The following is a 22,483-nucleotide window of genomic DNA, read 5'->3' as shown; positions in this document are numbered from 1 at the left end:
TATTTCTCAGCCCGTCCCCTGCAAACCGCGGTAAAATTCTCTGCTTCTTAAACCTCCAGGGTTATCGCAGGCTTTCTGCTGTGTGGGCGTGAGTTCTATCTCCTGCTCAATTTGAGTGGGCTGGCTTTGTGACGCGCTGGTTGGAAGCACTTGCCTTCTGGGTGCGACTGCGGTGGCGTCCTTAGCAGCGGAGAACTGGAAGTGTTGGTGATGTCACAGGAAGTTTTCTTCCATCCGATCTCCGCTGCTGATGCCTCACCGCAGTGTTACCCAGCGCGTCACTCACCTGGAGGCACTTATGAGGGGGCGTTTTAATGGGGCTGGATACCCTTTATAAGGCCATTACCTTTCACTATTTTTATCTGTCCCCCGACGAAGCACATCTAGCGAAACACGTGTTGGGACGCCGGTCCCCACGTGGTACCCCGGCCTTCTGGTTGATTTCTTTCCCTGGTAAGTGGATTTTTCCCCCCTGGGCCATACTTGAAACTACTCTGGTTTACTAGCCTATACTTTACCTCCCGGGGTTATTATCCACTTGGTGATTATGTTGACCTAGGAAAGTCTATCAGATTCCTTGGAGACTTGTTCTCCCTTATTTGCCTCCGGGACATGTGGGGTATCTCCCCTCTAGCACCTTTCCCCCTTGGTCCTCTCTTATGTATGTCTTTGTTACATGTTTGATATACCCTACAGCATAAATAAAATGTTTTATACATTTATAATTGTGACGTGTATGGGTGTCTCTGTCACTGGGCAAATATAAAGACTCTTCTGCCTTGGTTTATTGCTATTTTGAGTTGTTGCCTTAACACATATTTTATGTGGCCCTTTTATGTTTATATTACATTACAATGCTGTAGCATAGGAACCGGTAAATGATTAATAGCTGCAGAATAAAAAAAAATGGATTGTATCCGGACGAGTGAGAAAAAAAACCCAGTTTTCTGGATGAAAATCGGACACCATTTGTTATACGTTCGTGTGAGCCCAGCCTTCAACTAAAACTGCCATTAACTGTATATGTTTGTCATCTTCATTTCCCCATTACCTAAACCCCTATTTCTCTCCAGCCATTTGCCTCAGGACCACCCTCACTAGCTATCTTCCTTCTTCATCCCCAATGCCGACCCTTTTCCCGGTTTTCCCCGTCCCTGCTCCTCCCCTCAGACACCGCCGCACTGACACCTTCCTCCCTCACAGAGATTTTCCCGCCCCGGGAAACCCAAGTGCGCGTCCCCAGGTTCTCTCACTTCCGGGTGCGCGCATTCTGCGGTCCTATGTGACGTCACGGTCGGGACCGCGCACGCACCGCCCCCTCTGCGTCTGACTGACGAGACGTGACCGAGCCGAACCGAGCGGCACCGGGGAGAGGTGAGAGAACCGGGGAAGAAGGTGGGGGGCGGCGTGCTGCGGATAACAGGCCACCGGGGACCGGCAGACGGGGTACTGGGTGGTGAGGGAGGACGAGGAGGGGGTGGGGCGGCTAAATATAGGCAGCATCCATAATCTCCATTGATTTACATCAGTGTGTATATCCCCGGCCGTAGTCAGTGATAATCATGTGCATAGGTGCAGAGCCGGCCGCCCTCTGTGTGTGCAGTGTGCTGCTGATAGGGGACATCTGCATTATGTATAGTGTGGACAGACAGTGTAAATGTATATAGGTAACAGACGTATATAATGTATGTATATAGGTAACACGTATATAATGTATGTATGTAGGTAACACAGACCTATATAGAGTAATGTATGTATGTGTATCCATGTACTGACACCACACACATCTATCTAGGTTAATAATCATACATATGTGTATATATAGATTAATATATATGTAAATGTGTGTATATATAAAAATATATACACACACTGACTACACATATACTTACACACACATACTTTTAATATGTACATACACAAGATATATATTATATATAATTTTTTTATGTATATACATACACACATTTGCACACTTTGCTAATCTCCATCTTTTATGTCACCTAAGGGCGCCATCTGTCCCTCCATTTCCAGCAGTCTGTCCTGCACAGTGAGCGACGGTTATATATGTAGCTATATAACTTGTACTCTTATAATTGTGGTTTAATAAGGGTGACATCTAGGGAATATTCACATGGCAAATTAATTTATAGAAATTTCTAAAATTCAAAATCTATGCGAATAGGTTTGTGTCCTCTTCAGGTTCATGAAGTTTTGCCAACCCAATTCATAAATTTGTGCTGCAACTCTTCTTCATCTTTACCGAGTTATTACAACCCTTAAGGCTACTTTACACACTGCGATATCGGTCCCGATATCGCTAGTGTGGGTACCCGCCCCCATCTGTTGCGCGACACGGGCATATCGCTGCCCGTGCCGCACAACATCGCCCACAGCCGTCACACATACTTACCTGTCCGGCGACGTCGCTGTGACCGGCGAACCGCCTCCTTTCTAAGGGGGCGGTCCGTGCGGCGTCACAGCGACGTCACTGAAACGTCATTGAACCGCCGCCCAATAGCAGCGGAGGGGCGGAGATGAGCGGGACGTAACATCCCGCCCACCTCCTTCCTTCCGCATAGCAGCCGGGAGGCAGGTAAGAGGAGCCTCTTCGTTCCTGCGGTGTCACACGGAGCGATGTGTGCTGCTGCAGGAACGAGGAACAACCTCGTTACTGCTGCAGTAACGAGATTTGAGAATGGACCCCCGTGTCGCCGATTAGCTATTTTGCACGTTTTTGCAACGATGCAAAATCGCTTAACGGTGTCACACGCAACGGCATCGCTAATGCGGCCGGATGTGCGTCACGAATTCCATGACCCCAACGACTCCGCATTAGCGATGTCGTAGCGTGTAAAGCCTGCTTTAGGCTATGTGTCCACGGTAGAATGTACCTGCGGATTTTTCTGCATGAAAATCCGCGACTTTCGCGGCAAATCCGCACCTTATTTTTGCCGCGGATTTACCGCGAATTTGCCGCGGATTTTGATGCAGATTTTTTTTTTCTTTCCCCATTCTATACCCAAAATCCGCAACAATAATTGACATGCTGCAGATTTTTCCGGATCAAAATCCGCGGCAAATCCGCCGCGGAAAAATCCGCAGCATGGACACAGCATTTCCAAAATGCCATTGAAATGGCTTGGAAGTGCCGCTGCTGCAGATTTTCGGAAAATCCGCAGTAAATCCGCGGCAAAATCCGCAGCGTGGGCACATAGCCTTATCCCCCCCAACAAAAAGGTATACTTTATTAAAGGGAACCTGTCACCAGTTTTGGGTCCTATAAGCTGCGGCCACCACCACCGGGCTCTTATATACAGCATTCTAACATGCTGTGTATAAGAGACTAGGCTGCTGTGTAGAACGTAAAAATCCCTTTATAATACTCACCTAAATGGCCGCTGCGGTGGAATTGGGTCAGATGCCGGTGCCTCCTCTTTTGGCTATCTTTGTCATCCTTCTTCTGAAGCCGCTGTGCATGATGCGTCCTACGTCATACACACTTGCCGGCATTGAGATCCTGCGCAGGCGCACTTTGATCTACCTTGAGCAGGGCAGATCAAAGTATTGTAGTGCGCCTGTGCGGGACCGGCGAGTGTGTATGATGTAGGATGCGTCATGCACACAGGCTTCACAAGGAGGACGAAGATGGCCGAAAGAGGAGGCGCCGGCACCGGAGAAAGGAGACACCCATTTGGCCCAACTCCACCGCTGTGACCGTTTCTACACAGCAGCCTGGGCGCTTATATACAGCATGTTAGAATGCTGTATATAAGAGCCCAGTTGTGGAGGCCGCAGCTTATAGGCCCAAAATCTGCTGACAGGTTCCCTTTAATAACGTAGGGAATCATTTGCTGACTGCTACGACCTGCAGTGTAGTGATGAGCGGGCATGCTTTCCTCTGCTCGTTACTTGATCGAGCACCAGGGTTCTCAGGAGCGAATCGAGAACTGAGTATAATGGAAGTCAGTGGAAAACTCGAGCATTTGTAAACTCCAATGCTCGATGGGATAACTAGCAGTGATGAGCATGCTCCCTCATCGCTACTCCAGTGATCCCAAGTGTGGAGCACTGCAGCCCTGTCATGAGTGGAGTGAATGTGCCTACACTCGACCTCTGCTCCTTTTTTATTGTCTATCGGATTGCCAAATCCAGTACGCTACGCTTCATTGAGGGTGGGGTTGCAGAGCCTAGTTATCTGAGTTTTGAAGCTTAGATCTATAGATGGGGCATAACTTTTAATTTATTTTTTTTTGTAGGGTGGGAATGGAGATAACTCTCTAATTCAACACTATGAACCTGATGATTTTGGGTCATGAGACTTGTGGCCAGTCTGGACATCATTTTCCATACCTGCATCATGTTTCACTTATTCAGCCTAAGAGACTACAATTTCCATGAACCACTGATGAATGACATCTGACTCCTGAGCTTTTGTTATGTCATTTATAATCTTTCCATGGGACGTGCTACATGTTTAATTACTGGGAACCCTACCTATTACGAGGGCATAGGTACCAATACATTGTTCACTCTCCCTACGGTTTCAATTTAATGGAGCAGTATGGCTCGTGTTGCTTCATTCAGGTCTATAGGACTGATGGAGATAGCCAAGCTTTGTACTTGACTGTCTTTACATGTCCCATAGAGATTAAAGGGAACCTGTCAGCAGAAATTTTGCACTAAACGTAAAAGATTCCCCTTCTGCAGCTCATGGGCTGCATTCTAGCAAGGTTCCTGTTGTTATTGTGCCCCCTTTTAGACCAAAATAAATACTTTATAAAGTGGTACCTTTTTGTATGCAAATCTTGTTAATCGTACGCAGGGGCGGGCTGTCTGTTGTCCGTTATTTTCCCTCCTGCCGCTTTGCGCCGTCCCCATCGCTCAATTTCATACCTCAGGACGCCGCCCAGTGCGCCCGAGGTCTTGCGCATGCGCCGTGCCACTCTAGCGGGACTGTGCACTGTGCACAGTGTGACTGCTGGTGACGTGTTGCGCAGGCGTGAGATTATGGGCTGTGCTGTGATTTTCATCAGCAAGTACCCGCCCATAGTCTCGTGCCCACGCTTTCCCCTCTGCTTCCACCGTTCTGCGCAAGCGCTGGCCAGATGACCCCACGTCACCTCTTTCCCATCTTGCCCTGGAGAAGGAAATAGATGGGAGAAGCGGAGCAGCATACCGGTGGAGGCAGAGTGAAAAGCGCGGGCACGAGATTATGGGCGGGTACTTGCTGATGAAAATCACAGCGCCGCCCATAATCTCACGCTTGCGCAACACGTCACCAGCGGTCACACTGTGCACAGTCCTGCTAGAGTGGCACAGCGCATGCGGAGACTTTGGGCGCACTGGGCGGCGTCCTGAGGTAAGAAATTGAGCGATGGGGGACAGCGTAAAGCAGCAGGAGGCAGAATAAAGGACAACAGACAGCCCGCCCCCGTGTATGATTAACAAGATTTGCATACAAAAAGGTACCACTTTATAAAGTATTTATTTTGGTCTAAAAGGAGGCACAATAACAACAGGAACCTTGCTAGAATGCAGCCCACGAGCTGCAGAGGGGGAATCTTTTAGGTTTAGTGCAAAATTTCTGCTGACAGGTTCCCTTTAAAGGGCATGTCCGATTTCAGAGGAAAAGTCTGTAGATGGCTAAATGGTGACAACATGCGATGCACATACTGTCTCGATTCCCCTTTATTCCCTGTGCGGGTGGGCAGTCAAGTGACCTCATGTATGCAATTTACATACTTAGTCATATGCTGATTAAACTTTACATCTTTCAATTTTCTTCAGAAGCCAGGTGAGACTAGTCGGCACATGACTGCACGTAAGCAAATCACATACTTGTAATCATGTGACAGCCCATCTGCACAAGGAAAAATTGACAGTGTTCACATTGCACAATGTCACGATTCTACAGTCAGACAGAGTGACTGCTGACTTGTCATCTGAGACAAGATATCCCCTTTAATAAATATGCAATGGTCATGTATAACTATGCTGCTCTATTCATTCCTGAATGCAATAAAGTGCAACTTTACTTTGGAACCTGTTTTCATCATTAGGCCTAAGCCACACGGCATGAAAATTGGTGCGAGTGGAGTGCGATAAAAATAAATCGCATTCCACGGACCAATGTTAGTCTATGTGTCAGCACCCATGAGCGATTATTTTCTCAGCCCTAATCGGACCGAGAAAACAATCGCAGCATGCTGCGGGTGCAATGCTTTCCTGGTTTCTCTCTCACGCATTCAAGTCTATGAGGCAAGAGAAAAATCGCACTGCACTCGCGGTACACTGGTGTACCGGGAGTGCAGGGCGAGAATGGCAATAGCCGGCTACGGAGGAGAGAGGGAGATAAATCCCTCCCTTCCCTCCTCAGTGCCAGCCCGGCCCCTGCAGCTGAGGTCCGATCGCATGATCGGACATCAGTCGCAGGGACATCAGTCCCAGGGACGCTCTGCTCTGTTGTACTGCCAGTGTGAGCCGAGTGTCATGCGAGGGGATGGCAGTAATACCCGTGTGGCCCCAGCCTTACTGGGAGAGGTCCCATCCTGCAATCAGGCATTTATCACCTGTGATGCACCCTTTTTAAGTGGTGGAAATTACGGTCTGTACCAGTTACTTATAGCCCAAAGAGCTCTTTATAGACTACTGCAAGAACATGGGACATATGTTACATGACTGTGAAGTTAAGGTGGCCATACATAATACAGGAGGATGCTGATGGGTGAACAATAGTATAATGAACCCTCATCTGGTGAATGATCATTTTGCTGATGCAGGCTTGCACAATTTAGTCCATATTGGTCCTTTCAGTCGGTCTGGCTGGACCATGTATATTCAGTGACAAAGGGCGAACATGCTTTGTGAACAAATATAATTATTAAATGGCCTTCAGATCAATCTCAATCCATAGCGACTTGATGAATGAATGTTCTGCAGGAAGATCCATGTTGTGCAGCTTAGATAAGTCCACCAGGGTCTTATCCACTATTATCTTGATAGTATAAAGACATTGGCTTGCTGGTCTTCCTCTTCATCCTTTTATTTTTCCGACCATGATGTCCTTCTCCAGTGATTGCTCTCTTCATATGATGGGTCCAAAATAGGCAAGTCATGGCTTGGTTATCCTTGCTTCGAGTGACATGTCTGGCTTGATTTGTTCCAAAATTGATTTGTTTGCTCTTGCGATCCATAGTATTGATAACCTCCTTCTCCAACACCACATTTCGAAGGTGTTGATTCTTCTGTTTTGTTTCTTCATCGTTCAGTTGAACAAATATAGCTGCTTTAATATGAAAACTCAATGCCCAGACGACGTTTCAGTTAATTTTTACTCAATGAACAATTGTTTGGGGTAAATTGTGATTTTGAACATTTTTAGATAGTGTTTGGCAAACTTATAGGCCAGAGTCACACTCGCGCGAGTCTCATTGAATCACCCGGCATGGTTGCACACTCTCCGGACAGGAGCGTCTCAGCTGCGTAGAGATACATGCAACCGACCCGCTCCTGTCAGGAGAGTGTGTGGCTGTGCCAGGTGATTCAATGAGAAACTTGCGCGAGTTACACGTGAGGCACTTGCAAGTGTGACTCCAGCCTTAGACATTATCTGTGAAAAAAGTTAAGGCGCTCTACGACTTGGTTATAAAAGAGCAAAATCCCTTTTGTCTCATAGCAGTGATTAGGTGCACAGATGTTGAGTAAAATTCCAATAAACTGGCATTCTTTGGACTATCATAGGGGATAGGATAGCTTGACGAGTTCTGGACTTGCAGCTAACCTGAAGGGCTCTTTCAGTTGAGCATAATTCGTGTTAGGCCGGGGCCACACGGGGGACTACAGCGATTCTCGCATGACACTCTGCTCACGCTGGCAGCGCAGCAGGAGCCGAGTGTCATGCTAGTGTCACTGCGACTGAGGTCTGATCATGCGATCGGTCCACAACTGCGGGGGGAGGGCTACCTCTGAGGAGTTGCTGGCCAGTGCTGAGAAGGTTAGGGCCAGTGCTGAGGAGGGGCGGGCCGGCGCTGGGGAGGGAGGGATTTATCTCCCTCACTCATCTGTTGCCGGCTATTGCCATTCTCGCTCTGCACTCGCGGTACACCGGTGTTCTGCGAGTGCAGTGCGATTTTTCTCTCGCCCCATAGACTTGAATGGGTGCGAGAGAAACTAGGATCGCATTACAATCACAGCATGCTGAAATTGTTTTCTCGGTCCGATTAGGGATGAGAAAATAATCGCTCATGGGCGCTGGCACACAGCGTAATATTGGTCCGAGTGGAATGCGATGTTTTATCGCATTCTACTCGCTCCGGTTTTCATGCCGTGTATCTTAGGCCTTAAAAGAAAAAACTGTTCGGATACAGAGTTCAGATGCTTTTTACATATGAAAACCACTTGTGTGAGCATGGCTGTGCTCTGTGCTCAGCCAGTGTGAGCAGCTTGCAGTGTTTGAACAGGTTGCACTGGGGGTAACAATAGTGTGATCAGATGTAGCGCGCACCCCAAGAAATAAAGAGGAAAAACCCTGCCCACGAAAGTGTTCTGTTTATGGCTGGCTGCATGTGGGCGGAGACGTGAACTACCCAAATGGTGACTTCCATTGATGTTCAGGTCCCTAGCCAATCTTAATTTAAAGTTCGGCTGCACCCACCAAACCGAACTTCCATGGGTCTGCTCATCTCTATATTGTATGCTCTACGGACCGCACATGGATCCATTATAGCCAGTGCACATGGCACTACTTTGGTCAATTTTACAGACCAGAATAATGTTTGAAATGCAAGGCAGTCCCGGAAGGAGCACATGGAGCTAGTCATGTACACAATTTGTGATCGTGACGATCCTGTTTTTCAATATGATCATCTAAACCTGACCTAAGGCCTCCTTCACACGTCCGTGTCTCCGGTACGTGTTTGGTCCATTTCCTCACGTGCCGGAGACACGGGCACACGTAGACCCATTAAAATCATTGGTTCTGCGCTCATGTGCGTGTTTTGGCATGGACCGTGTGTCTGTGTGGAGCATACGTGTGCCCGTGTGCTCCACACGTAGACATGTCTATTTTTCTCCGGCATCACGAGTGTCACACAGACAGCACGTGGACCGCACGGATGTGATCCGTGTGACATGCATCAGAGAAAGCACACTTGCCTGTGAAATAAAAAGAATTTCTGTACTCGCCTTCTCCAGCCTGCTGTCTCTGCCGCTACTGGCACTTGCTTCCGACCCCCGCTCATTATGCTCATCGCATATTCACTCCACTGCGGGCCGGAAGCAGCAGCAGCAGCGGGGAGTCTGCAGGAACGGAGACTGAAGATCAGCACCACGGACAACAACGCCAGGGACTGGTGAGCAGAAAGTTACCGTTTTCCATGTGTTATCACGGATAGCACATGGAGAACACACGTGTGCCATAAACACCACACACGGAGGGCAATACGCACCTTTGACGCGTCCGTGAAAAACGTGTGTGATTTTCACGGACGTGTGAAGGAGGCCTGAGACAGAGGCTACGCAGCTACTTTAGCCATGACACAAGATCGCTTAAGGCTAGGTTCACACTTCCGTTGTTTTGCATCAGTCACATGCGTTGCTTGACGCATGTGACTGATGCGTTGTACAACGGATGACAAAGAACAGAAATCATTGTCGGACTCCGTTGTGTGCGGGGGGCGGAGCGCGAGGGGGCGTAGCCCATCGGGTCCGTGGCGCTGAGGACGTTAGTGACGCGGGAACTGCAGGGCTGGGGACGAGTGAGTGTACACATGCAGAGTGCGGGAGGGGGCGGAGCCGAGTGGGGAAGTGTCGGCCTCCTTGCACACGTATCCAGGGTAAATATCGGGTAACTAAAAGCAAAGCACTTTTTGCTTGGTTACCCGATATTTATCTTGGATACCAGCGTACACCGCTTAGCGCTGGCTCCCTGCACACGTAACCACTGTAAATATCGGGTAACTAACTAAAGCGCATTGCTTGGTTACCCGATGTGTATCCTGGCTCCTACGGATTGCGCTGCTCAAAAAACGTTACAGGCTGCGTTGCTCCTGCCCGGTGGTCAGTTAAAAAACGACTGACCGCGACGCAGCGGATGCAACGCAGCATCATCAGTCGCAATCCGTCACTAATAGAAGCCTATGGGGAAAAACTGGATTCCTGCAAAATATTTTGCAGGATACCGTAATTCCTCAAGGCGACGGATTGTGACTGATGCAAAACAACGGAAGTGTGAACCTAGGCAACTGCTACATAGCATCTTACTGCAAATGAATGTGACCCAGAAGTTATCTTGACAAGTAAGTTGCTAAAAATTCAACTGGTTACAACTTTTTGTGACTTTCTGGTCCCAATAGCATGTGACCCCATTCACTTGTACTATGCTGTGATGTAACATTGGTATGCAACAATCTTTAGCCGCATATTCTGTGCTGTAGCCAAAATCGACATTTACTCCCAACCCAAGGCTTCATTTAGGTGTCAGTTTTTTTAAATACGAGAAAAACCGATTTTTATCACATTTTTGTCAATTTCATCAGTTTTATTCACTGTTAAGAAAAATAAAAGTTTCTCCACCTTCTATCAGTCAATGGAAAACAGAACATGGATAACATTTGAATGCTTTCAGGTTTTTTTCACTGACCCATAGACTTGTATTGCCGATTTTTATCCAACACTTGGATCAATATTGGACATATACTTGCAATTTTGCATGGACCTGAGGAAAAAACGTGACATGACCAACCCCATTGACTAGGTTCAAATGCTATCTGTGGGAACCCCCCCCCGAACAACTGACGTGTAAATGAAGCTAAAGGGCCATCATGCCATTGCCCACTTAATTGGGATTCAAATATGGCAACACACATAGTGATTACAACTGTTAGTGAATTGCCAAGTTCTGTTTATGAGATCAGGTGTTATTGCAGCGCTAAGGATGCATTATCTATGAAGTCAATGGGGCCTCAGTGTAATGTTCACCCACTCTGGGCTCTATGGAGTGACAGTAACAGTGTGATCTAATAGGGTATTTTACAGGGATATATAGCTTAGACAACCACTTTTGAAGGCCTTTGAATAGAGTTGAGCGAGTACTTAACTATTCATACTTGCTATACTCATAACGAGTACTGTCTAATACTCGCGTATTTGTTCCGAATAGCGTGTGCAATGCAAGTCAATGGGGAAAAACTCGCAAAGTAACGAGTAACCCGAATGCCTTACAATTTGTGCGAGTAGCAAATAATACGGCATTCGGGTTACTCGTTACTTTGCGAGTTTTCCCCATTGACTTGCATTGCACACGCTATTCGGAACGACTACGCGAGTATTAGACAGTACTAGTTATGAGTATAGCAAGTATGAATAGTTAGTTCCTCGCTCAACTCTAACTATGAACCCTGCAATATATTTATTATATAGGTGTGGTGGCTATTTCAAAAGAAAACTCATCAAGTTATGAAAGTCTCATGTTTTTGTTTGCGATTTATAGTATGTAGAGTATGGTGGTGTGTTATGGTCTTGTGTTCTCCTTGCTGATAAGGCGTTGTGGTGAGTTTTGACTGTTTGCGGTTACTGTCTGTAGATAGCAGATCTTGAGGTGTTGCAAAGCTTTAACTCCCAATATGCCATTGTAGGAGTTGTAGTTTTGCAGCAGCTGGGTGGTCACAGGCTGAAGATCACTGTTTAGTCCTCATTCAGACATTCCTTCTTTATTTTTTCTTGTACATGGGGAAACAATTGACCAATCCACATCGGTGTGCTAGATACACTTTTCAACAGTATTTGACCCAGTGGCTTCTTTACCATCAGTGTTTCATTATTAGTTGTTCTGGTATGCAAAAAAACCACTTAGGCTATGTTCACACACTGCATTTTTTTACCTGCGTTTTTGCTGCAGAAATTTCTTGAGAAATTCTTGTAACCTTTCTGCAGACATTTCCCAGCAAAACCTATGGCAAAAAAAATTAGCTGTGCGCACACTGCGTTTTTTTTCTTAAGAAAATTCTTTTAGTAGATTTTCTTAAGAAAAAGAATGAGCATGTCACTACTTTTCTGCATCTAACTGCGTTATTTGCCATAGATAATGGCACAATAATGCAGGGAGCAACCAGCGGTAAAAACGCACCAAATCGCCAGGTGCGTTTTTGGTGCGTTTTTTAACGAAGGTGCGCTAATCCTTTACACTCAAGAAATTTCTTAAGAAATTTTCTTGAGAAAAATCCTTTTTCTAGTGTGCACATAGCCTTAGAGGTTGGCCACTACTTTAACCCTAGAACGCGCAACCATAGAAAACAAGTAACCTAGCAGGCCTGCGAGGCCCCAGGTATGCGTTCTAGGGTTAACATTGATGGCCTGTCCATAGGAGAGGTGATCAATGTCTAATCGGCTGAGGTAAGACACCCGGCACCCATGCAGAATAGCGACAGCCACAGGCGGCCAGAAATGCTCAGTTTCACAGCTTCCTGTCTTTGATAGCTGGTGAGTACTGCACATCCGCCTCCTATTGATTTGAATGGAAGGCATCCGGGTGTGCAATACCTGGCTGCGGCCACTATCAATTGACGGGCAGCTTCGCAACTGAGCACTTCTGGCTGCCGACACCGAAAACAGCTGATTGGTGGGGGTGCAGATTAGCTATAATTGGTACATGTTCCATCCATAAAAACACAAATATCTGAATAAGGCCTTAGGATATCTTTGACGGTACCACATGGCCGCAGGATCAGATTACACATGTAACCATGGAAACGCACAGGTCTGAATAAGAACTGCAAACACACCTGTAGAGATGTTTTAACAGGATCAGTTGATTTGTATATTATTTTAGATTATTTAGAAAGGAATAAAAAAGGTAACAACAATATACATACGCTTCCAATATTACACTTCTAGAATGATCTCCTCAGAGGAAAATGCTTAGTTGAGTACTTTGCACTCATGTAAGTGACAGAGTTGGTGAGATTCACATACAGCAATGGGGGGTGAGTGGGTTTGTGCTGACGATTTAATTAACTGCACCTCACACTGTGTTGTAATAAGGAATTGTTATCTGATCCTCTAGACCAGTGTTTTCAACTCCAGTCCTCAGGACGCACCAACAGATCATGTTTTTAGGTTTTCCTCTAAATTAGACAGGGAATAATTCCATCACCTGTGCAACATTAAGGAAATCCGAGAAACCTGATTGAGGTAAACCTGAAAACATGATCTGTTGGTGGGTCTTGAGGACTGGAGTTGAGAAACACTGCTCTAGACATTTAGCGTTGCTAAACGAACGTTGTCATCGGAAGACCATATACTACGTGAAGATCTTCTCTGGCGATGCTTATATAAATTACTTATTGGAAATGCGTCACGTTACAGGAGGCAACATCGTTTAGACCTGCACAGCGACTTCCTGTGAGATTGATGATGTCATAAACTACTAATTTTAGCGAGATGTCTTCTGAATTGATCAAACTAAGGCCGGCGTCACACACTACGATATATCGGGCGATATGTCGTCGGGGTCACGGAGTTTGTGACGCACATCCGGCATCGTTAGAGATATCGTAGCGTGTGACAGCTACGAACGACTGTGAACGAGCAAAAATACTCCCCTTATCGTTGCTCGTTGACACGTCATTCATTTTCATAAAGTCGTTCCTCCTTCTGCGCGCCGGTTGTTCGCCGTTCCTAAGGCAGCACACATCGCTACGCGTGACACCCCGGAAACAACGAACACAGCTTACCTGCGTCCCGCCGGCAATGCGGAAGGAAGGAGGTGGGGCGGAAGGTTACGTCCCACTCATCTCCGCCCCTCCGCTTCTATTGGGCGGCCGCTGTGTGACGTCGCTGTGATGCCGAACGTCCCTCCCCCTTCAGGAAGAGTATGTTCGCCGCCCACAGCTAGGTCGTTCGGGAGGTAAGTACTTGTGACGGGGGTAAACGACTTTGTTCGCCACAGGCAACAAATTGCCCGTGACGCACAAACGATGGGGGCGGGTGCGATCGCACAATATATCATACCGTTTAACGCCGCCCTAAGCGTTCTATACTCTTCAGCATTCACTGATGTATCTGTTAATCTTTTGGACTGTATCACAGTTAACCTGGCAAGGAAAAGGGATTTTGGTATTATCTTACAGGCGTTCAGAACTTCTTGGATATGGCCTGCTGTAGTGATGCATTGTCCTATTATGTAAGTGTTAATCTGAATTCCAGATCTTCCTATTAGTTGAACATTTGGTTCCTGCAGATTTCCCTTTCAGCCTTTCCTATTAGCAAACATTTCCCATCAAAATCCTGTAAATATAAGCCCCCCTGGGTTGACCTGGCATGTGCACTGCAAACATAAACTAACTTTTACATAGTGCAGGAGGGCAGAGCATGGTACAAGATGCTCTTGGAGTCCTCGTCACATTTTGCACCTTTAGCTTCAGTGTTGCTATGGTCGCCTACATCGGTAAGGTGGCATGTATATCATCTAACCATTGCTAAGCAACCACCAATCTGCTGCATAGAAGTTGGTCGTTTAAAAGCCTGTTTAGAAAGTCCGTCTGCATTTCACATGTGCACAGAACGATTGGTAATAGATTGTTGTAGCCTGTCATTCGTACCATAGGCGGCATACATGCAGTATCGGGGAACCTGAAGTGACTGCGCGTGACCGCCCAGAGATAGTGGGAGGGAGAGGTCATAGTGGGCGTAAGTCCGCGTGATCATGGAGTTCTTTATAATAGAAGGGGGTGTCTTAATTGCAGACCCTGCTTCTATTATAAAGGACTCCTTGACCATGTGGACTTATAAATTAAATTAATGTTCATTCCACTGTGCCGCAAAAGGAAACGCCGAGCCACCTAAGCTGGTCATGCCCACCTGATCCCCGCTCCCACCTGCTAACTCCGGGTGCTCCTGCCCACTATCTCCAGCTGGTCACTTCCGGTCTCTAATACTGCAAGCATTGCCGTATATGCTACCAAGAATAATTTTTAAGCAAACTTAGGCTATGTGTCCACGGTAGAATGTACCTGCGGATTTTTCTGCATGAAAATCCGCGACTTTCGCGGCAAATCCGCACCTTTTTTTTTGCCGCGGATTTACCGCGGATTTTGATGCGGATTTTTTTTTCCCCCCATTCTATAGCCAAAATCCGGATCAAAATCCGCAAGAATAATTGACATGCTGCAGATTTTTCCGGATCAAAATCCGCGGCAAATCCGCCGCGGAAAAATCCGCAGCATGGACACAGCATTTCCAAAATGCCATTGAAATGGCTTGGAAGTGCCGCTGCTGCAGATTTTCGGAAAATCCGCGGCTTTTCCGCGAGAAATCCGCGGCAAAATCCGCACATTTTCCGCAGCGTGGACACATGGCCTAAGTCATTTCAATTAACAAACCAGTGTTTTGCTCGTTCGAAGGTTGTCAGCCTGTATAAACTAGCTGATTATTGGGAAATGAACATTTAAAGGAACCCTTTTTTCCAATAAACGAATGCACCTTAAGACTATATAGTGATGACCAATAAAAGCAGCCTTTCTAATGTTATTAAGCTTTTGAGAGACATATGTGGCACATAAATCTGCATGTAATACAGTTGCATTCTGTTGTCCATATTACAGCACCAGCATCCCGACCTCCTCAATGCTACAGAACCAAATTTACTTGTACTATTGGCTAATAGAGCACTGGCAGGGATCCCTAAGGCTATGTGCGCACTAGAAAAGTGATTTTTCTCAAGAAAATTTCTTGAGAAACTTCTGGGAGTTGAAGATTAGCGCACCTGCGGTAAAAAAACGCACCAAATCCGTGGGAAAAACCCATGCGTTTTTGCCGCGGTTTTTCCGCAGGTTGGTCCCTGCGGTTTTTTTATGCTGAACAGAAATAAATAATATAGCTAATAGATAGATAATCGATAGACAGATAATGGATAGAGGGAAAGATGGATAGATGAATAGATAGATGAGAAAGACCTATATAATGTCCCACCCCCCTGCATATTCTAAGCTGGCACCCTTTAGTGACTTTCATGTGGCACTAAAGGGTGCTTAGCCTTGTATTTAGCCAAAAAATAAATAATTAAAAAAAAAATGACGTGAGGTTCCCCCTATTTTTGTAGCCAGCTAGGGTAAATCAGACGGCTGCAGCCTTCAAACCACAGCTGGCAGCTTCACCTTGGCTGGTAATCCAAAACAGAGGGCACCCCACGCTGTTATTTTACAGTAAATGATTTAAAACAAAAAACGTGGGGTCCCCCCCAAATTGGATCACCAGCCAAGGTAAAGCGGACAGCTGGGGTCTGATATTCTCAGACTAGGGAAGTCCACTGTTATTGGACCCTCCCCAGCCTAAAAATAGCAGGCTGCAGCCGCCCCAGAAGTGGCGCATCCTTTAGACGTGCCAATCCTGGCGCTTCGCCCCAACTCATCCCGTTGCCCTGGTGCGGTGGCAAACGAGGTAATATATGGGGTTGATGCCAGATGTGTAATATCACCTGGCAGCAAGCCCTGGGGTTAGTGATGTCACGCATCTATCAGACACCCGACATCACCAACCCAGTCAGTAAGAAATGTAAAATAAACAACAAAAAAGTTTTATTTGAAAAAAAACTCCCCACATTCCCTCTTTCACCAGTTTATTGATAAGAACAATCAATTCCACGTCCGGCATAATCCAATAAGGGGGGGTCCCACGGCGATCCATACCATAGTCACTGTCCCAGTCCATGAAGAACAGAATGTTCCCCATTGGCTGGGAGAGCAATGCAGTGACCTGAGCTAACATCAATAGCCCAGGTCACTGCATGGCATGACAAGTGCTGCCATTAGGAGCATAGATGAGATCATTACCTACTGTGATGATCTCCTGCAGTCCTGCCATCAGCGCTGTCACTGCCTTCTATGCCCGCCGCGTTGTCAGCAGTATCGCGAGAGCCCGTGACGTCACCGCTAGTGACTGTCTCGGGCCGCTCGCGAGACGGGCATAGACAGCAGTGACCGCGGTGACGTCAGGAGGCAGGAGATCGTCACAGCAGGTAATGATCTCATCTCACCTCCTGACGGCAGCGCTCGGCATCCCTGCGGCTGCACGCACTGCTGAGTGTCAGTGTCTGCCTGCACTGCAGGGTGACAAGCCGCTGACACTGCGGGCAGACACTGACACTGCAGGGCAGGCAGCAGCGGGGCCGGAGCGGGACACAGACTGCACGGGCATCCGCCGGACGTCACACGGAAGCGCTTCTGTACGTCCAGGGAGTGTGACGTGTGTGTTTACTCTGCTTCGCCTCCTCTTCCTGGCATAATGACATCACTCCCTGCAAAACCGCAGGCAGCGATGAGCATTACCGCAGGTAAATCGCGGCTATACCGGGCATATACCGTACATCATTTGCTACCTGCGGTATACCCCTGGAATTTCACGATTACATTACAGTGAATGGAGTGAAATTCCGGGGGTATACCGCAGGTACCTGCGGAAAATAATGGACATGCACATTTTCTCAAGAAATTTTCTTGAGAAAAATCCGCAGCGTGCGCACAGCTATTTTTTTGTTCCCATTGGTTTTGCTGGGAAATGTCTGCACAAAGATTTCAAACCTTTCTCAAGAAATTTCCGCAGCAAAACCGCGGGTAAAAATGCCTAGTGCGCACAGAGCCTAATACATGTCTGTGTGTAACCACTTTTAATTAAGGAGTTTTCTGCGTCTTTTTTTTTTTTTTTTCTTTTTTCAAAACTGGAAAGGATGGGCTTAAAAAAAAAAATAAAAAATGTATTTACTACCGCTTTCCAGTATTGCAATTTTGGTACTCTCTTCCTGGTTCTTGATTGGTGATGTCCATTCGCTTGTCACTCGATCATTGAAACCCTCAATTGGCCGCAGGTTCAGGTGACTTCTGGCAGGGTGACAACAGTTCACCCTGACAGTCAGCAGCCTCCGGGGTTCGGGTGATTGACTGTACACAGCATTATCACTTCTGTTATTGGTAATGACGACTGAAGCATCAACGCTTTAGGGTACTTTCACACTTGCGTTATTTTCCTTCCGTTACAATCCGCCCTTTTGGGAAACAGCGGAATCCGTTAACGGATTCCGCTGTTTCCCATAGACTTGTATGGTTGACGGATTGTACCAAAAGGAGCTGCGTTGCTTCCGCTGGGCGACGCTCCGTTGCTTCCGCCCAGCGGGAGGAACGCAGCATGTAACGTTATTTTGAGCAGCGGAATCCTCTGGATTTCACTGCGCATGCTCTTTTTTTTTTTTTTTTTTTTTTTTAAATCAAACTTTATTTTGGCTCGCGGTGGCCGAACGTTCAGCTGAGCGCCCGCCCGCCGGCATGCCCGGGCGCCGGCAAGTGACAGCGATCAGCTGATCACCCGGCGGCCGGCTGCAGGGAGCGATCAGCTGATCACCCGGCGGCCGGGAGCGATCAGCTGATCACCCGGCGGCCGGCTGCAGGGAGCGATCAGCTGATCACCCGGCGGCCGGCTGCAGGGAGCGATCAGCTGATCACCCGGCGGCCGGCTGCAGGGAGCGATCAGCTGATCACCCGGCGGCCGGGAGCGATCAGCTGATCACCCGGCGGCCGGGAGCGATCAGCTGATCACCCGGCGGCCGGGAGCGATCAGCTGATCACCCGGCAGCCGGCTGCAGGGAGCGATCAGCTGATCACCCGGCGGCCGGGAGCGATCAGCTGATCACCCGGCAGCCGGCTGCAGGGAGCGATCAGCTGATCACCCGGCAGCCGGCTGCAGGGAGCGATCAGCTGATCACCCGGCGGCCGGGAGCGATCAGCTGATCACCCGGCAGCCGGCTGCAGGGAGCGATCAGCTGATCACCCGGCGGCCGGGAGCGATCAGCTGATCACCCGGCGGCCGGGAGCGATCAGCTGATCACCCGGCGGCCGGCTACTGGGAGCAATCAGCTGATCACCCAGCGGCCGGCTGCAGGGAACGATCAGCTGATCGTTCACTATAGTCTGCCGCTGGTAAAACCGGGAAAAAAAAAAAAAAAATCAAAACGAATTGCGTTGTTTTGCAGCATCCGTTGCATCCGTTGTGTCACTATATGCAACACATCCGTTGCATCCGTCACACAACGCAATGCAACGGATACCGTTCAACGCAAGTGTGAAAGTAGCCTTAGTGTCAGTGGATTTGAGAATCTAACAAGTGTTACTTTATTCTATAATTCTCCATTCTGGTCAAGTGTTTTCCATGACTTTTTAAAATTGACCAGAATGGAGAATTATATAATAAAGTCATAAATACACTTGTGAAGTATTCACTGATCAAGAGCCTCCGGATGAAACTGATTGCTCTCTCATATGGAGTTATTAGTTCATGCAAAGTATATTAGGACGCAGAGAATAAGGAAAATAGTACCATATATGTGAGATCATCAGTAATTGCAGTTTTTAGGGCCTCATGGAATTGTGTGACTGAAAACCCTTGCTGCTAAAAATGATGATTTACTAAGCAGATAGTCAACCGCCATTGTGTCTCAGTGACTCAGGTAGCAGTAGAATTAGTCCAGTACCGAAATCTCTATCATATACAGTATGTGTGTGTTTGTAGATATAATATAATATAATACAATACAATATATATTCTTTAGATGAATTCAGGTTTTTTTTTTTTTTTCAAACATGGATGTGGGGATCGGCTGTGGAATGTAAACCTACTGGAAATGCTTTTTTTCATTTATCTCGTTTTACTTGTTTCTGTATTTGGATAACATAGGGATTGTTAATCAGTTCAGTTTACTATCATTATGGCAACTATAGTATACTTAGTCCATCTGCATGCATATCTCTTTCCTCACTGTATACAGCTATATTCCTTATTGTACATGTCTATAACTCCATCAGTTTTATAGGTTTACAGTCACTACTGCTTTCACTTTCACATCTACCGCCTTCAGAATAATGCTCTGTATATCCTCTTCTCCGGTGCCGCGCAGGCCCGGCCTGGCCCCTTCTCCGGTGCCGCGCAGGCCCGGCCTGGCCCCTTCTCCGGTGCCGCGCAGGCCCGGCCTGGCCCCTTCTCCGGTGCCGCGCAGGCCCGGCCTGGCCCCTTCTCCGGTGCCGCGCAGGCCCGGCCTGGCCCCTTCTCCGTTCGGTGCCGCGCAGGCCCGGCCTGGCCCCTTCTCCGTTCGGTGCCGCGCAGGCCCGGCCTGGCCCCTTCTCCGGTGCCGCGCAGGCCCGGCCTGGCCCCTTCTCCGTTCGGTGCCGCGCAGGCCCGGCCTGGCCCCTTCTCCGTTCGGTGCCGCGCAGGCTTGGCCCGGCCTGGCCTGGCCCCTTCTCCGTTCGGTGCCGCGCAGGCTTGGCCCGGCCTGGCCCCTTCCCCGGTGCTGCGCAGGCCCGGCCTGGCCCCTTCTCCGGTGCCGTGCAGTTCCGGCCCCTTCTTCGGTGCCGCGCAGGCCTGGCCCGGCCCCTTCTCCGGTGCCGCGCAGGCCTGCATCCCATTAATGGTACTCTTAGCTCATAGAGCAGAGGCGGAGACCCCTATTATAATCCATTATTATTATTATTATTAAAGTATAAGGCTGCACTGCACCCTCTCCACTGCCTTGTTGTACAGACATATCTCTAACTCCCTCTCCTGGGTTGCAGACATTGCTGTTTTGTTGTTTTTCCTAAGATTTGCAACTTAAGGCTAAGTTCACATTTCCGCTAAAATCTATCAGTCACAATCCGCTGCTCTTGTAAACAGCGGAATCCGTTTAGCGGATTCCGCTGCTCCCATAGACTTGTATGAGCAGCGGATTGTGACTGATGATGCTGCGTTGCACCCTCCGCCCGACTGATCAGTCGTGGAACGACTGACCGCCGGGCGGGGGGAACGCAGCATGTAACGTTTTTTGAGCAGCGAGATCCGTCGGATTTCGCTGCGCATGCTCTCTGGCTCCCTGCACACGTCACCAGCTTTGGTTGGTTACCCGATATTTACCCTGGTTACGGTGCAAGGAGCCAGCGCTAAGGCTGGTTTCACACTACGTCTTTTTAACATCCGTTGAAAACGTTATTTTAACGGAAGTACGGATCCTGTGCAAATCCGTTTTCACTTCAATGCATTTTCAATGGACTCGCGTCCACCTGCGTTCGCATGCGTTTGCGTCCGTTAGACGCAGGATCCGTCCTTTTGCGTTATTTTAACATGTTTCAAAAACGCAACATGTAGCGTTTTTTTGCTTTGTCAAAATAACGCATCTCACAGGATCCTTCACATTACGCCGCGAGCTGCAATGCATTTCAATGAGTGCTGGATCCTGCCTATCAGAATGCGTTCAGTTGCGTTGTAACAGGATCCTGCTTTTGTACTGAGCATGCCCAGAAAGTACTGAGCATGCCCAGAACCAGTCTCCAGTGATCTGTCTATCTCTCTACTCCCTCCCTCACCCCCTCTCTCTCTATCTCTGTCTTTCCCCCTTCCTCTCTCCCACCTGAGAGCTGCGGACACTCGTAACCAAGGTAAATATCGCGTAACCACTTATCTTAGTTACCCGATGTTTACGTTGGTTACGTGTGCAGGCAGCCCGGCTCCTAGCAGCTGCAGACACTCGTAACCAAGATAAATATCGGGTATCCAAGGCCGATGTTTACCTTGGTTACCAGCGTCTGCAGCTGTCAGAAGCCTCCTCCCAGGCTAGCTCCCCTCACTCCCGATCACATGACTCCAATGCCCGCCCCTAAATATCCAGTGCAGGATCCTGCAAAATAACATATGCGTTTGCATACGTTATTTGCTGTAAAAGCAGGATCCGTACTTCCGCTAAAAAAACGTTTTCAGCGGATGTTAAAAAGACGTAGTGTGAAACTAGCCTAAGCGGTGTAGGCCCGTAACCAAGGTAAATATCGGGTAACCAAGGTAAACATCGGGTGCTTTGCTGTTACCCGATATTTAGGCTGGTTACGTGTGCAGGGAGGCCGACACTTCCCCGCTCGGCCCCGCCCCCTCCCGCACTCCGCACATGTACACACACACACACACACACACACACACACACACACACCTGTCCCCAGCCATGCAGACAAGCACTGACACCCTCGTCTGGCCCCGCCCCCTGCTCGGCTCCGCCCCCTCCCGCACTTTGCATGTGCACACACACACATACATACATACATACATGCACATACACACACTCACTCACACATACACTCACCTGTCCCCAGCCATGCAGACCGCAGCACTTCTACTGACATCCTCAGCGCCTGGCCCCGCCCCCCGCTCGGCTCCGCCCCCTCCCGCACTTTGCATGTGCACACACATACATACATACATACATACATGCACATACACACACTCACTCACTCACAGATACACTCACCTGTCCCCAGCCATGCAGACCGCAGCACTTCCACTGACATCCTCAGCGCTTGGCCCCGCCCCCCGCTCGGCTCCGCCCCCTCCCGCACTTTGCATGTGCACACACATACATACATACATACATACATACATACATACATACATGCATGCACATACACACACTCACTCACAGATACAC

At 48.2% G+C, this 22,483-nt stretch overlaps 1 protein-coding gene across 1 annotated transcript in view; it reads left to right on the top strand.

Moving 5' to 3' along the window:
- The first annotated feature begins 1,266 nt into the window (after positions 1 to 1,266).
- Positions 1,267 to 22,483, top strand: part of DNAJC5 (DnaJ heat shock protein family (Hsp40) member C5) — a 51,793-nt gene continuing 30,576 nt past the window's right edge. The window contains exon 1 of the mRNA XM_075347802.1: positions 1,267 to 1,374. The gene's annotated coding sequence lies outside the window, so the exon portion shown is untranslated. The remainder of the gene's footprint in view (positions 1,375 to 22,483) is intronic.

This window comes from Anomaloglossus baeobatrachus, chromosome 5 (genome assembly GCF_048569485.1).
Source record: "Anomaloglossus baeobatrachus isolate aAnoBae1 chromosome 5, aAnoBae1.hap1, whole genome shotgun sequence".
In the NCBI taxonomy this organism is placed as follows: Eukaryota; Metazoa; Chordata; class Amphibia; order Anura; family Aromobatidae; genus Anomaloglossus; species Anomaloglossus baeobatrachus.
Note: the sequence above shows the minus strand (reverse complement) of the source record. Positions and strands in the feature narration are given on the sequence as shown.